Source organism: Macrobrachium nipponense, chromosome 26, assembly GCF_015104395.2.
Source record: "Macrobrachium nipponense isolate FS-2020 chromosome 26, ASM1510439v2, whole genome shotgun sequence".
In the NCBI taxonomy this organism is placed as follows: Eukaryota; Metazoa; Arthropoda; class Malacostraca; order Decapoda; family Palaemonidae; genus Macrobrachium; species Macrobrachium nipponense.
In genome coordinates, this window is record NC_087215.1 from 39,598,426 (window position 1) to 39,614,601 (window position 16,176).

At 37.7% G+C, this 16,176-nt stretch overlaps 1 protein-coding gene and 1 long non-coding RNA gene across 37 annotated transcripts in view; both read right to left on the bottom strand.

Annotated features, from left to right (window-relative positions):
- LOC135200192 (ankyrin-2-like) overlaps window positions 1–16,176 on the bottom strand; it is a 702,328-nt gene that overhangs the window by 491,586 nt on the left and 194,566 nt on the right. The gene's annotated exons all lie outside the window — the stretch shown is intronic.
- The window catches only part of LOC135200194 (uncharacterized), an 18,128-nt gene continuing 9,596 nt past the window's right edge, over window positions 7,645–16,176 (bottom strand). The window contains exon 2 of the long non-coding RNA XR_010311226.1: window positions 7,645–8,326. This is a non-coding gene — a long non-coding RNA (uncharacterized LOC135200194). The remainder of the gene's footprint in view (window positions 8,327–16,176) is intronic.

Genomic DNA, 16,176 nt, shown 5'->3' on the forward strand with positions numbered 1-16,176 from the left:
GACGCGCTACTTGATTCCTCCAGTTAGGACGGGGAAACAGAAGAAAAATAGTCACGCTCGAATGCGAGATGAGCAGCTCCGCCGAACGCGCTCATAGCTTTCATCCGATTTGAAAATACTGAGGACGGACCGAGAGAGAAAACCAATCCTTCAGTAGTTAGAAAATACTTATGATAAAGGGACTTCGATCAACAGATATCCCTTCTTCGTCTCAATTCATTCGCATTAATTGACGTCATTCACAAAGAATATAAAAAAACCTTACGTCACGCTACTTGAATCGTCAAATTATCAATGAGAGGTATCCATTAAATACAAACATAATTCCAAAAATTATAGCCAGATTCTTCCCACAAAACAACTGGTGCTGAGTCGTTCAACATATGAAACACATTTTATTGATTATGCACTTACATTTAAGAAGGTCAAAATATAAGTCTTCTATTAGCAGCTACTTTTAGAAGAAAAAAATTCATCTTTATAGAACCTTTACTACATCTGTTGGAGTCTGATATAAATACGACACAACATTCAACCTATAGCTAAACGCGGACCAAAGGCAGCCTCATTTCCAATGAAGTTTGATCGACGTAGAATCAATAGAAAAATCTACTGGTACACTCTACTCACACTGACGACTGCGCCAGTAGGGCAGGATAAAGATTGAGGAGCCAGAGTGGGAGAGGGAGGGGGAGAGGGAGGGGTGAGGCGAAGGGCACAAGGTGGGGGGGAGTGCGTGGGAGGTGTCAAGAGGGAGCATAGTTGAGATGTGGGCGTGGCACTGCGGTACAACTAAAGTCAGAAACAACTCGGTGGAGTGGGCGGACCGCTTCATTCCTCCGAAGAGGAACAAAGCACAATTTACAGGATGGGTGATCATGCAGTACAACTGGACCATAACAGGAAAACTGCTGGAGGCGAGACAGTGTCTTCCAGGCCTAAACTGAGCACTAACCAACCTCAGTTATACAATATTCATGTCATTTGCAGAGGACAATTATTAAAGTAATTAACATTGAGAATTTGCATTTATCAAAGTTAAATTAATCCTTACATGTACCGAAACTAATCTCTTCAACTGCAAAAGGCTGGATACTACTGACAATCCCCTCAATGCAAAACCTATATCCAAGTAATATCAAATTACCTTTAAATGTTTAACGAGCACCTGATCATGACTCCAGGTAATCTGATGCAAGATTGGAATCAAATAAAATGAGTTATTTCAACCTGACAAATCGATACCAAACGCAAAAAGGAAAATGCTGAGGAAATAGAGTTCTCAAATTAAAAAACAATAAAAAGAACATTGAAACGCGATTTTCCTGTGTTTTCTGTCCGTGAAGGACCTCAAGAAACCGGATTGTGTAGTATCTATCAGACACAATGCTTATATTAGGGTGATCAAAGCACTTTTCGTATATGTATTCTCTATACTTACAAACGAGCGTACAAAGACGCTGCATCAAAATTTCCAGATGAAAATGCACTTTTCAAATCTACAACGATCACAAGGTTTCGGAAAAGTGGTCGAAAAGTTATCACTTCAAGGAAACACTTCCTTTTTGTAATAGAACGAATTTTGTTCTGCTCACTTAAATTCTCTCCAATATTAATATAAAATCAAATTTAAAACGTACCTGCATTGTCAATCACTCTTCTAACAACGGCGAATATAATTAAAAGGGTCATTTCAAACTCGTCTTTTAGCTTTCCCAATATCACTGCTTCTAAACAGTCCTTCAGGGAAGGGAAATTTTGGAGGCCATAAAAGAATCCCTATTCCATGAATCAAAAATTGGTCGGAATGAAATGTCCTCAAACAACCAAATCCTGACCTACAAAACTAAGAGGCCATCTCGGATCCTATTCGCGATGGCGGAAGCGTCATTTCTATCTCGAGAGACTATGACGGCCGAGGTTACATCGTCCTCAGCAATAAAAATCGCACATACCACGACGGCTACAATATACAGCGAGCTGTATTCACCCGCTCGCTGTCTGACGCATTAGTATGTGGGAGGAGGAATGCCGGCTGTGACACAGCGGAAGTAATGTGTGGGCAGATTCACAATAAATCTCTCCACGTTGAATGAAAAACGAGTTCTGAAGCGAATCCAACACTACAAACACACACACACACAAACACGAAAACATCAAGTCATCCCCCCCCCCCAACGGATTATGCATATTCCAAGGGTTTTACAGACATTCCACCTTCAGCGTATCGACTTGCAACATCAATCAATTTGAATTTATTCCAGAAGGCGGCGGGAAGCAATGAGTGTCATGGTTTTCTTGCATGTTCATTCTCAAGGCTTCGGGGAATAAACTTATTAATGAAGAAAAAAAAGAAACAAAAGAAGAAAGAAACAAAGGGAAATGTGTGATAATCACCACCTGAATAATAGTGTCAAACCACAAACCAACACCCAAAGAATAGTTTTTTATATTGTCACAATGCAAAAAAAAAAAAAAAAAAAAAAAAAAAAAAGTCGTGCTCACGAATAATACCTTGCAAATATTTACAATGCGTTATTAGATGTGTGTGTGTGTGTCTGAAGAGAGAGAGAGAGAAAAAGGAGAGAGAGAGAGACGAGAGAGATGAGGAGATCGAGGAGAGAGAGGAAACTTTGCTGATGGCCGCGTTCCAGCCAGGGCAACGCCGTAAACATTGGCCATCAATTGTCAAAAAGCCACAAAGCAAGTTCAGTATGCTGATGCACAACATGACACTATCGCAAGGCTAAAAAGGCGCAGTCTATTATCGAAAATAGACAAGGCGTCCACGAATTCATTACTTCGGGAAGAAGGAAAAATAAAAAGAAACGAGAGAAAAGTGCATCAAGAGAGAAAGCGTTCGCTTCATCACCACTCAATTCAGTGAAGGTCTACGCCATGAACTTATATTTAATTGGTGTTATTTTTATTATCAACGCCAAACCACAACTGCAATCGTGAGCTGGCGAAATATATGACAAAAAGAAACTTCGGCCACAGATCTAACCACTGGTTAACAAACTAAAATGAAAAAGATATTTTAATGTATACTTACAGAGAGAGAGAGAGAGAGAGCGAGAGAGAGAGAGAGAGAGAGAGAGAGAGAGAGTACTAGACACGAGTTAACGAAATGATACTTATATTTATATTTTTATATATATATGTGTATATATATATATATATATATATATATATATATATATATAATATATATATATATATATATATATATATATGTGTGCTTGTGTAAACAGCACTAAAAACGAGTTATGAGGAAAAATTTGATGTACTTCAATTTACATCACCACAAACCCGAAGGAATACAGAGATAATACACACAAGCAACTCCATTACTGTCAAGAAGTAACTTTTTATTCCTTCTACCATAGCACCGTAGACCATTAAATACCTTTACTCCGTCAATATTGCTCGAAAGACTGGTGACCCTATTCAACAGCGATGCAGTATATATATATATATATATTATATATATATATATATATATATATATATATATATATATATATATGAGAGAGAGAGAGAGAGATTACGTCGTTTTCTAATACTGTATGATTGAATGCTTAAGATGATTTTATGTCGACCGAAATGAAGTTCAACGAAACTTAAATTCTTCTTACTCGTTTTTTCATGAATACTGCAATTTCGATCAATATCTTGAGTTAAGTATATCTTAGTTTTAACCCAGACCACTGAGCTGGTTAACATCTCTCCGAGGACTGGCCCGCTGGATTAGATTTTTTACGTAGCAAGGAACCAATTGGTTACTAAGCAAAGGGACCTACAGCTGCTCGTGGGATCCGAACCACATTATACAGAGAAATGAATGACTGACCACCAGAAATAACTTCCTCTGGTTCCGCATTGGCAGCAGTGGGAAGCGAACTCGGGCTACCAGATTAATAGGCGGGTACGCAAACCACTCGTCCCATGAAGAATTCATCAATAATAATATTTCAAACCATTACCATAGCCAAGGAACATATATCGGAATACACTGGCAGCCATCAGTTCATTACCTAAACACACCTTGTCTGTGCACATTCAACCACTAAACTATGAATAAATACTACCAACGGACGGACCTTGTATGATATAAATATGAGAAGCTCTTTGGAGAAACATTTGTAAGAACATTCACCGCACAGTCTTGAAAAACAACTTGAATGGCCATCAACCACCCAGAATTCTCTCTCTCTCTCTCTCTCTCTCTCTCTCTCTCTCTCTCTCTCTCTCTCTCTCTTTCAAAAGCACTAGAAACGAGTAGTAGCGCAATAAACGAATAACTGCAGGAACTATGCTTGATCCTGTGCAGCGCATATTGAAAGAAGCCAAGCAGCAGCCGATGAGATTACTTAAAGTGAATGCCCAATGAGGAAGTGATAAGAAAATGCGTTTCTGTCGATGTGACTGTTCAACCTGATACATCCACTCTCGCCCCCCCTCCCCTCCCCCCCGCCCCCACTTCCCTCTCATCCACCTTACAGGCATTCGGAATCTGTGGACTGATAATGTAAACTGCTTCTCGAATGGCAAAAACGAGAGAGAGAGAGAGAGAGAGAGAGAGAGATAAGAGAGAGAGAGAGAGAGAGAGAGATCAAACTCCTAATGGATTGCCGAATAATCAATCCGGCCTTCAAATAAACAAATCTCAACACTTTGTTAAATATTCAGATGCAAAAGTGTCAAAAGATTTATTTTTAAAACCAGCCGCCAACTTCTTTTCTACATGTGGTAACTATTGTTACATTGTCTGTCATTCATTCTATATCTATGTCGACACTCCGCCCGTCACAGGATAATACATTCTTAAGATCTATATCATACACAAACTAATGCAAGACTCTTAAAAAAAATATTATATTATAAAAAGAAAAAAACTCATTCCTCTTTCCTAACGACTTGCTCCGACGTCATTTTCTCTCCTGTCAAGCAGCGACCAAATAAAAACATCTCGACTCGAGCGTCACCTATTGTGAATCATTTTTTTTTTTTTAAGTTCTGCCCTTAATCTTTTCCGCTTCTTACCAATTACTGTTTAACCAGTTCAGTCTCCCTCCACTCAACAGGATTTAAGCAGAACGGAGAGAAGTTATTTCACTCTCAAATCCTTTCAACACCTCTCTGTCCTAGACCTCCAAAGGCCTCACATCCACTTCAACATTTCCGTTCCAAACATCTTGGAATAACAAGAACAACCTCTGAAAGCGATGAACAGCAGGGCCCAAGAGCGACATCTTCATCATTTCCACAGAATAAACGTCTCTCATTTGCACACCAAAGTGATAACACTTTTTTTCTGATATACTGGAAGAAAATCAAGCTAATATCGCAATACAAATCCCATTTCAATGTTCAAAACGATAAACAAATCTAGATAATCCTTCGGAATTTCCCTTATGTTTACCCACTTAAACTAAATAAAAAAAAAAGATATAGAAATGCTACTCCCAAAAACTACACCTCAAGAGTAAAATAAACAGTGCATCTGCCGATAGACGTACATCCCTGCCTAGCATAACAATATGTAGCATTTTTCGAGACCTAAAAGAAGATATAGTCAAACAGAAATTCAGGGAACGGCGAACTCTAACCATAAGTTTTAAGACGACAAAACCAGGCTATAAAAAGAGCTGAATATCTTCCACTTGAGCAGAAGCGAAGATATTTTCTTTTCTTTAACAAAGAAAATAACGAAAATACAGAACTTCATTCCTCGGAAATTCTCCGTAAAAGAACAGGAGTAGTGCAATATTTTCATGGATAAATTCAGGAACACCCGAGGCACGGAAAAGAGTGGGTTCTTGCGGCAAGAAAATAGGATATAATAATAAAAATAATAATAAAGTTTTATGTAATAAATATAATATATTAAACGACAGCACTGGCGTAGAAATACAGGAATAAATTGTACTGAGGGCATTTACTTACTGTAATAGCGGGAGATCAGGAAGCTTCAAGCAAGCAATGTAAATTAGCAATCAAAGAGCATAACGCTGCTCTGACACTTGACTCAAAACAAATGTGAACAAGCAAGTTATTCATATCAAAGGAGTTGCCAAACTATTTACGCTTTACTATGCGAGTCTGGCGCACACAAATGCTCCCTACTATCTTTATCTGCACACTTGGACATATATATGCACAGACACAATTTCACACACACACACACACACACACACATACACACCACACACACACTATATATATATATATATATATAGTATATATATATAATATATGTATACACATATATACATACATACATACATATATACATACACATATCCATATTGCCACAGAATGGTAAAGAAGTAAGGAAAGGAAATATTCATTATTGCCCCTCATAATTTGTCAAAACAACTCATTCATTGGGCCTTTTTAGGCGTCTAGCCTCTGCCACTCTCCCTGAAGCCTTTATGTAAGCATGAGCGCTAATTCGCACAGGAGAACAACGTCTATCTTTGCATGCGAACAGACTATTTGACTCAGCAATGAGACACTTTATTGATGACCTCTATTTTTGTACTGAAATTGACTTTAGAAAAACATCAAATAAAAATCTGTTGCAATCCTTCAATGAAAACAATCGCTGACAACAACAAAGGGCAGGTCTGACCTTTGTTAGAATCTCCTCGCAACAAGCGACCGCCAGACAATGATAGTAAAAAAAGAAAAAAATGTCAAAAGAACTGTATTCGGTGACTGATCGAGGCACAACCAATGTTATGTTTAATGAGAAATAAAAATAAAACGGAGAGAGAGAGAGAGAGAGAGAGAGGAGAGAGAGAGAGAGAGAGAGAGAGAGATAAATCAGAGGGCGCCTTTTCTTAGAAACTTGCAACGTTATCTATTTTCACTAGGTTTTGAAAACTTCAGTTCCTCATAAAAACTTTTTTTTTTTCAGCGCGATTTTCACAAGGCAGTTTGTTAATTTCATGTAATCACTTCCTTAATGGCTAGAAAAAGACCTATATACCGGTGAAACGACGACATACCTTGAAATGCTCACCCTTCACGACAGAGGTACTACGACATTCTATCATTCAAAATCCTATTTTCGTCTCTACAAAGTACATTACCTAAAATTCGTCGCTTCGAACCAAATCGCTTACCAGCGCGGAACATGATTAACATAGTGTAATGTTTTTCAAACAAATATAAAATAAGTCACGCTATTCATGACATATGGGAAGGTCTTAAGTCGAGGTGCAATCATAAACTGTATAAAAAGCCACAAACAATTTATTTATACATAAAATCATAATTCACTGGATAACAATCTTTAAGCGTTTTGAAAATAAACATTAACAGACATGGAAATAAACTTTAAAATTACAACTTGAAAATAAATCCTTCGTGGGTAAAGGTTGGAGAGGACCTCTACTCCAGAGGCTCCACCCTTTGCCGTGAGCTAAGGCCTAACCATTATTCCTCCAAGGCTAAAAGGCAGCGGCTACGAAAAGAAAGATGGCAAATGGGGTGACGACAAAAAAAAATTAATATAGGAACCAGACCATTATTGGAACAAAATCGTTAGCTTTAACCAATTGAAAAACATTAGCTTTCAAACAAACTTATATCTTAAAATAAAAAAATAAAATAAAAAAAATAAAATAAAAAATGGTAAATTTTTACACAAAGTAATACGAAAATCGGTGAATCTCAGTAAGAGGTCCAGGAAAGCAAGGCGTGAAAGACCCTGGAACCCAGGAAGACTGAACGAAGAGGCGCAGGAAGCGACTGCCACCTTCAATACCTTCATTCCTAATGTAAATCAAAAGGTCAAAATGCAAGTGGGCTTCGCGATCCTCTGTTCTAACTCTCTCCATGTCAAATTTTCGAATGCCATTTATACAGAGTATTTGAAAAAATTCCACATACATGAAATCATATGTACATTATACATCCAACATAATATAATCTACATCCAATCAAACTTGGTTTATCAAACTGTTGTAAATAATGACCACACCACAAAAAAATCACGACGTATTCTTACACACGTTTAAAGGATTAACCCCAAACCTAAACAACGATAGACATCGTACACAAATATTGTAAAAATACAGCTTGTATACAATAACATGATATTAGCTGCGTTCAAGTATCTTCGCAAGCTATTTAAAAAATACATGAAATGTGAATTTCTTTCTCCTAAGCGTAGAATTGGTTGCATGTGTAGTAGTACTTGGGAAAGAGATGGAAGGATGTCAATGGCAACGATAATTATCGGCCTTTCACCGTTTTTTCAAAAGAACAACGGCTTCCAATCAACTTCAGCGCTCGTTATTTTGTACCCACATGGCTGGAAAAAAAACAAAAAAACAAATAAAATACGAAGATAAAATTCTTTGCAAATAGTAAAATCGTCCGCAGGAAAAATCGAGGCAAAACTCCACCAAACTAAAAGTTGTTCACAACTCTAACAGCACCTGAGCAACTCCCCAACCACTGCACAACAAAAACTACACGAATCTCAAAATCATTAGTCATGGATCCACTGCCAGTTATTTTTTTATCCTTTTTTATCCTTAACCACAGCTGATTCTCTCTCATCAGAGCCCCGAGCACAGCACCAGTGTCCCTTCCAGGATGCCTGGATATGACAGCTTCATTCAACAAGAGAGAAAAATCACAAGGTTATCTCTTAGGACACAATTGCTCTTGCAACGTAGCTCACCATTTTCCCATCTGCTGCTAACATAATGACACTCTTTTCCTGAATTTCAACACAATTACACACACACACACACACAATATATATATATATATATATATATATATATATATATATATATATATATATATATATATATACATATATGATTGCATTATGCTATTGTGTTATTTCCTTTAAATTCTACTCTTGGACTGTTGCTTTATAAAATGTTAACATTAAAAACGGTCATAATAGGTGGTTTTTGTTTTGTTTGTATGGTTTTTTCGTTGCATGGAACCAGTGGTTATTCAGCAACGAGACCAACGGCTTTACGTGACCTCCGAACCACGTCGAGAGTGAACTTCTATCACCAGAAATACACATCTCTAACTCGAGGCGCCATAATCGATGGACATTACCCCCTTTCACGGAGAGATCTTGTCATATCAGGACTTGGAAGACTTCAATTATATGAATGTTCACCTTTTCTTTAGTTTACAAAAGGAAAGTTAATTCAACAAATCTTCCGTGCATTCTAAGCTTTGCTCCTCTGCATACTACCCTTATAACGCATTCGCAACTGCTAACTTCCTCCTTTCGCCAAGTATGATTCATATCTTTAGTCCTTCTGCCCACATCATCGATATTTCCCACCAAATACCTCGTTTCTGTCACCACAGTACCAAACTATAACCAGCATTTCCTTTGGAGTTCCTCCTGCTCCGAGTCCCTCTAAACTCTTTCATCAGTCAGGGACTTCTTTTCACTTTATAGTACATTCACCCTGGTAACGTGCAAATATCTACTACAAATATAATTCCCAATCCCTTCCATTTTCCCGCCAAAAATTGCGACTATCATAAGTTTTTCTTTAACTTTTCATATGATTAAATCAATGAAAATAATAAACAGCTACAGAAATGTATGCAAGAGCATTGTTTGCAACATACCAACCACCTTTCCGATTCGCATACTGTTATCGATGCGTCACTTTTATACCGAAACTTCGGTCGCTTTTTAAAAACCTCCCAAAAACACATCCTCGACCTTCAGTTGTAGCAAGGCCAAAGAAAGTCACAAAGGTTTTTCTTTTTCTCCCGGAGTTCCAAAAACACGTTATCTGGTCATCCTCTGCCTTGCCTCGCCTCACTCCGAAGTGTCCTTCCCTTTGCAGACTTTTAGCCATCTGTCAAGATCTTCCCATACACCTCATCAAACCTTCTATAATTCTTAACTTTCGTTAGAATCACCTTCTCCTTCCATCACTGAAGCCTACCTTACATCACTACTATCAGAACAAAACACCTTCATAAAAATCCTTAAAGCTTCTGGTGACTTCACAATTATTCTGCAGGGCCTTCATTACTCACCATCCATCAAAATCTCTAACACCATAATTCTCAAACTTAAATTAATTCGCCCGCCTACACCATTTAAGGTTAACATTTCTCTTCCATAATCTCCATTCACCCATTCAAATGACCAGATCCTCTTTGGACGAGTGGTTTTCGCGCTCGGCTACCAACCCGGTGATCCGAAGTCCGATTCTCGGCTCGGCCAACGCGGAATCAGAGGAATTTATTTCTGGTGATTAGAAATTCATTTCTCGATATAATGTGGTTCGGATCCCACAATAAACTGTAGGTCTCGTTGCTAGGTGACCAACTGGTACCTAGCCACGTCAAAATATCTAATATTTCGGGCCAGTCCTAGGAGAGCTGTTAATCAGCTCGGTTGTCTGGTAAAACTAAGATATACATACTTAACTTTCAAATGACCACATCACGACAGTATGTTGGACAGTGGGAACCTTGTTCCCCCTGTAGCAGACAGAGAAATAAATAGTAGTCATTAAATTGCAAAGGGCGTGAAATTAAAGTAGTATATAGTAGTGGATATCGTGAGTGGGGAAACAGCAGTGAATGGCCTAGTACATAACAGGGGGTTGAAGTCTTATTGAGGACGCTTGTGTTGGAGCATGATGTTTCTCGTTATTCTTATGTCATGCCACTGCCCTCACGAAAATTGCTTAAAAATCTGTCATGCATACAAACAGACAGCACAAGAGCTAAACACATATACAAACTAATAATAATAATAATAATAATAATAATAATAATAATAATAATATAATAATAATAATTATTATTATTATTATTATTATTATTATTATTTCTAAATCTAGAAACAAACCGTAATGCAAATTAAATACGAACCCGATCAATTTACATATTTATTCAGCATCTACATCTGAGAAATACTCTTACCAACCTTTTACATTTGGATATCGTATAACATGGCGCAATGCCTTAAGGGTGCCCAGAGAAAACGTATAATGGAATTTCCAGTCAAACCCGAGAGGGGAAAGGGGAATACAAGAAAAAGAAGAAGAAGAAGAAGAAGAAGAAGACCGCCCGTGCATACATTATTATCAACATGAGGAGCGAAGTACGGGCGAGGGCGTCTTTGTTTGCGAGCAGAGATAAAATCGCAGCTGGGTTCAGGGAGTTTTAGCAATCAATCAAAAAGTCGAGTTCTCCAACAACTGTCTAGCGCCTCAGTGGCGTGATCGGCTATGGTCTTGGCCTGCCACCTCAGCGGAGGCCGCGAGTTTGATTCTCGGGCATTCATTGAGGTGTTAGAGATGTGTATTTCTGGTGATAGAAGTTCACCCTCGACATGGTTCGGAAGTCACGTAAAGTCGTTGGTCCCGTTCCTGAATAACCACTGGTTCCATGCAACGTAAAAAACCACCATACAAAACAAACAACAAACAATCCACCAACTGCCTCAAAGGATTCATTTATTCACTTCTGTTAACAGGGACCCCAACAATTAAGACCACCGATGCAATCAATAAGATTTCATCTACGTTTTCCAGTCTAAGCGAAGACATTTTAGGCCTAAACATACATGAAAAAAACAAGTGAGATAATTGCACTCATTTTTTCAGCCTATAGTTTAGCCAGAATAATCACTCACTACGTATCTATATATGTAGACTGAAGCAGTCGACACGAAGCTGTTCCTGAAATATAGTACGGATATCTATCTGCTACGATAGTATGCCCCAAATACTGTAAATGCATTTATGAACTCATTCACATTAAACGTCCCTCAAAGATTTGCAAAGCATTCCAACGAAAATTAAAAATGAATAAACTACTATAGTTCGGTAAAACAGAGAGAGAGAGAGAGAGAGAGAGAGAGAGAGAGAGAGAGAGAGAGCAAATTTAGTGTGATCAGAGTAGGCTGCATTCTGGATCAAAAAAACCGAAAGACTGAAAATAAACATGAATGACGCAGACGTTGCCATGACAACCAACGCTGACTGAGATATCAGCCATGATTTACCAAATACAAACATCGACGTCGGCATTCAAATACAAAAATCCACGGATACACACACAAACACAAACAAACAGCGACTGGATGCAATGAATGAGGGCAGCCACGTAACACGAACACGTGAGTCTGGCATTATCTACCTCGCTCGCCAAGAGCCGTCATTTCCACGACTTTCCAGATTTTCCAAGACTTATCTTCTGGAAATTTCCAGCGTAGCTGTTTAACACAGAGCAAAACTGAAATCTGTCGAGGATAAGGCAAACAAGCTCTCTGATTAAAATGATGGACTTCCATTGACACAATCTGGATTACGCCAGGTTTTATACATTAGAAAACTGAACTGGTTACTGCAGCGTACATTCTTTATGGTCCAGCCATTCCACATAACTGCTGTATGAGATTATTAATGTCAATGTGAATATAAGGATGACTGGCAATCTGAAAGGGATCTTCTAAAACAATTTCTCGACTCCATATATACTATATATATGAATAACTTGATCACGAAGTATATAAAACGTGATGCTATGTATAAATAAAGGTTTTTTGCACAAGGAAAAAAAATGAAAAAAAGCGAGATAGCCAAGTATTTCGGTCCTGTTCGGACCCTTTACTTGCCTCAAGTAAAGGGTCCGAACAGACCGAAAGTTACTTGCTATCTCGCGTTTTCATTTTTTTCCTTCGGGCCAAAAAAACCTTTATTATATACTATATTATATATATATATATATATATATATATTTATATATAATATATATAATAATATAAATATAATATATATAAGTCTACATGATCTACAAAATAACAATGGAAACTTCGATGTCTAACAAATTTCATTAAAATATTCATGGGAACATATACATATACACATATACACTACATTATTGCTAAAAGGCCTTTTATTAAAATAGCTAGCTCCTCTGAGTCGATTCAGAATGTTTCCATCATATGTTTGGTGCAATTTGCATAATCTGAAAGTATTATTTTGTGCAGTGGCACCAAAGGCTTCTTGAATGCACGCCGCCTCCACTCTCTCGCCAGCTTGTTCAAGGTCCCTCTCTGATGGTTGCACATCAATCTAGAGGCCCACACTAGTCCTCATACTTCCAATCACAACTGACCACACCCCCGGGCCTCTTTAGGGCAAAGGTCCGTGCTGGCATAAGGCCAGCTGAATCTAAACCAGCCAACCTTCAAAACCCCAAGTATACTGTAGACGGGAACTAAAGCTCAGTCCTTAACATTCAGTTCTAGATTTGGAATTCTCCTACTTCTGTACTTCCAAGAACTTTTACCATGGGTCTTTCTTCTCTACAAAACAGGTATGTCATCAATGACCTGAAAAGTAAATAAATATTTTGTGGGAATTTCATTCAAGCGACAAAACATTATAGGAATCCAAAAGTCGCTCAGCCTTTAACACTGCATAAAGCGCACTTTGGCCTCTTCACCAAACAAAATATTGTCAAAAACATCCGCACAAAAAGGGTATAAACTAAGAGAATGACGACATCTGTAAAAGCAAACTATGATACCTGAGATTTGTGTTTAAATAAAGGAGATAATCTTACCTAGAAACTGGTTTAAATGGAAGAGTTCCAATGCTTCAGATATACAAGGTTTCCCTACGAGGTAACCAGGGATTGAGGACGGCATTTAAATGGACTCGATATTCACAGACTTACAAAGAACCAACAAAGACACTAACCATGATATACTAAGAGAGCAAGTGATGAAATGTTTAAATAAGAGGATAGGGAGACCTTGAGTAGAGAAGCCTTACATCACTTTAAACATTCAAAGACCGACTTGTAGGTCAGTTGGGAGTAAGATTTGTCTAATACTACAGAAGTAAGTTTTATGGAAAGACGACATCAAAAGACTACGGCAAATAACGCATACAAAAATATTAATCAGTTTCCTTCTTTCTACAATCAACCCTAACGTGTAACTTGAAAATGATCTCCTACAACTGGAGGAGTTGTTCTCGGAAACATTTGGATCCCAGTTTTCTGAACACAGGCCTCGTTAGGTGAACTGAGCTGTAATGTCCACCAATGGCAAAGCTGGGTGGTCATCCAATGCCCTTACAAACACAACCTTGAACAGGCGCAGCCTATGAGTATCTTTTCGGCATATAAACTAAAATTGGATCAAAACTGGAGGACTTAGGTTAATCTCGATTACGAATCTAGTATAACAACAAAACCATGAAACATAGTCGTACGCTTCTACTATACTGGTTCGAGGTCATGCCGCGAAATAGACAAACATACAAAACATGAAGATATAATATACTAGGTACTCTGAATAGAAGATGCCACTTGTGAGAGATGGTTACAACAGTTTTCAAGATATCGTCAAAACTGAATGTGTCACGTACCCAGAATGATCCAGTCATTCTATATGAACATTTCTGACTCAAATTTCACTTGACAAGGGGTGGTTTCGGCTTTTTTGCTCCGGTTTGGACGGTTTCACTTGTTAAGGGGTGGTTTCGGCTTTTTGGCCCCGGTTTGGCCGGTATGATGCCAACTCACTATCAGAGATACTTCGCGCGCAGAGAACATCACATTTGCTGTACGAACTCCCATTCAATTCAACCTCACTCCCCAACTCTGCCTGCACCAGCTATCATGACAATGAACGTTAATAAAGATCTCATACCACGTACAAGGCATGAGAGGTGAAACAGATGTTTTCAGTATAGTGGGCTGCCTCCCTCGGTTTAACGATCAGGGGAAGCCATGTACGGAATTTACACGAAGCATCTGTTAAGGTTCATACGTACGACTTCATAAATGAGAGAATTATATAAATACTATAAAATAGTGTAGTAAGAAGCATCCTCTTGAGTCCAGACATAGTCCAACTGTCGAACAGTAATTGTAATAAAATACACTCGAAGCATAATTACTAGTAACAAGTGTTTATACCAATGGATTATTTACAAGAGATCGTAATCGATACTATGCAACGGTAACAGAAACTACTTACACCGAAAAACTTGAATTAAATCGCAATCCGATATTGGCATTAATATAAAAAAAAATCACCACTGCATATATATATATCTATATATATATATATAACTATATATATATATATTATATATATATTTATATATATAATATATATGTGTGTGTGTGTGTGTGTGTGTGTGTGTGTGTGTGTGTGTGTGTGAAACAGTTATACCCACAAAGGGAAACTGAAACACTGGAGACGCTGAGTACTTTCGCCTTAATATACCAGCAACAGTTGCTGTGACCATGTCTTCGTAATAAGTGTTTCAATATTCCTTCGTGGCTGTAACTTTGTTTCGTCATAACCATCACGTATTTTTATTCCTGATTTAAAATCAAACATACACACACACACACATATATAATATATATATATATATATATATATATATATATATATATATCTGTATATATATGTATATATATATATATATATATATATATGTGTGTGTGTGTGTGTGTGTGTGTGTGTGTCGTGTGCGCGCGAGTGTGTGTGTATATATATATATATATATATATATATATATATATATATACATATATATATCTACGCACATTGTTCTGTGCATTAATACAATTAATAACAGGGTCTCATTTAAACTGGATGGTGGCTAGCGGAGATACTTACAAACTTCCTACGGCCACCAAACGATGAGGACAGTTAGTCCTAGAAAGTTTGTAACTTTTCCAGAGTAAATATCTCCACTAAATACCATCCAGTTTCAATGAGGTCCTAAAATATATATATATATATATATATATATAATATATGAGAGAGAGAGAGAGAGAGAGAGAGAGAGAGAGAGAGAGAGAGAGAGAGAGAGAGAGAGAGCATGCTATTACGTACTGAATATGATAAGCATATATAAACATCTTTCTGTACACCAAGCGCAACTGGACAGAAATGAGTAAGAAAATCTTCTTCCAGTCAGGAGTAGATAAACAATTTCAGATAACACTTTCTCGAGCAGGAGGTTTGCCAGCATTTCCTGTATGAGGAGAACTTGCCTTTCAACGGTCGTTAAACGGTTTTCACAAGAAATATCAAAAGAAAAAAACGAGAAAAAAAAAGATGGCCATCATCATCCCACGACTCCAATTTCGTTAAGTGGGAAATCAGTAAAG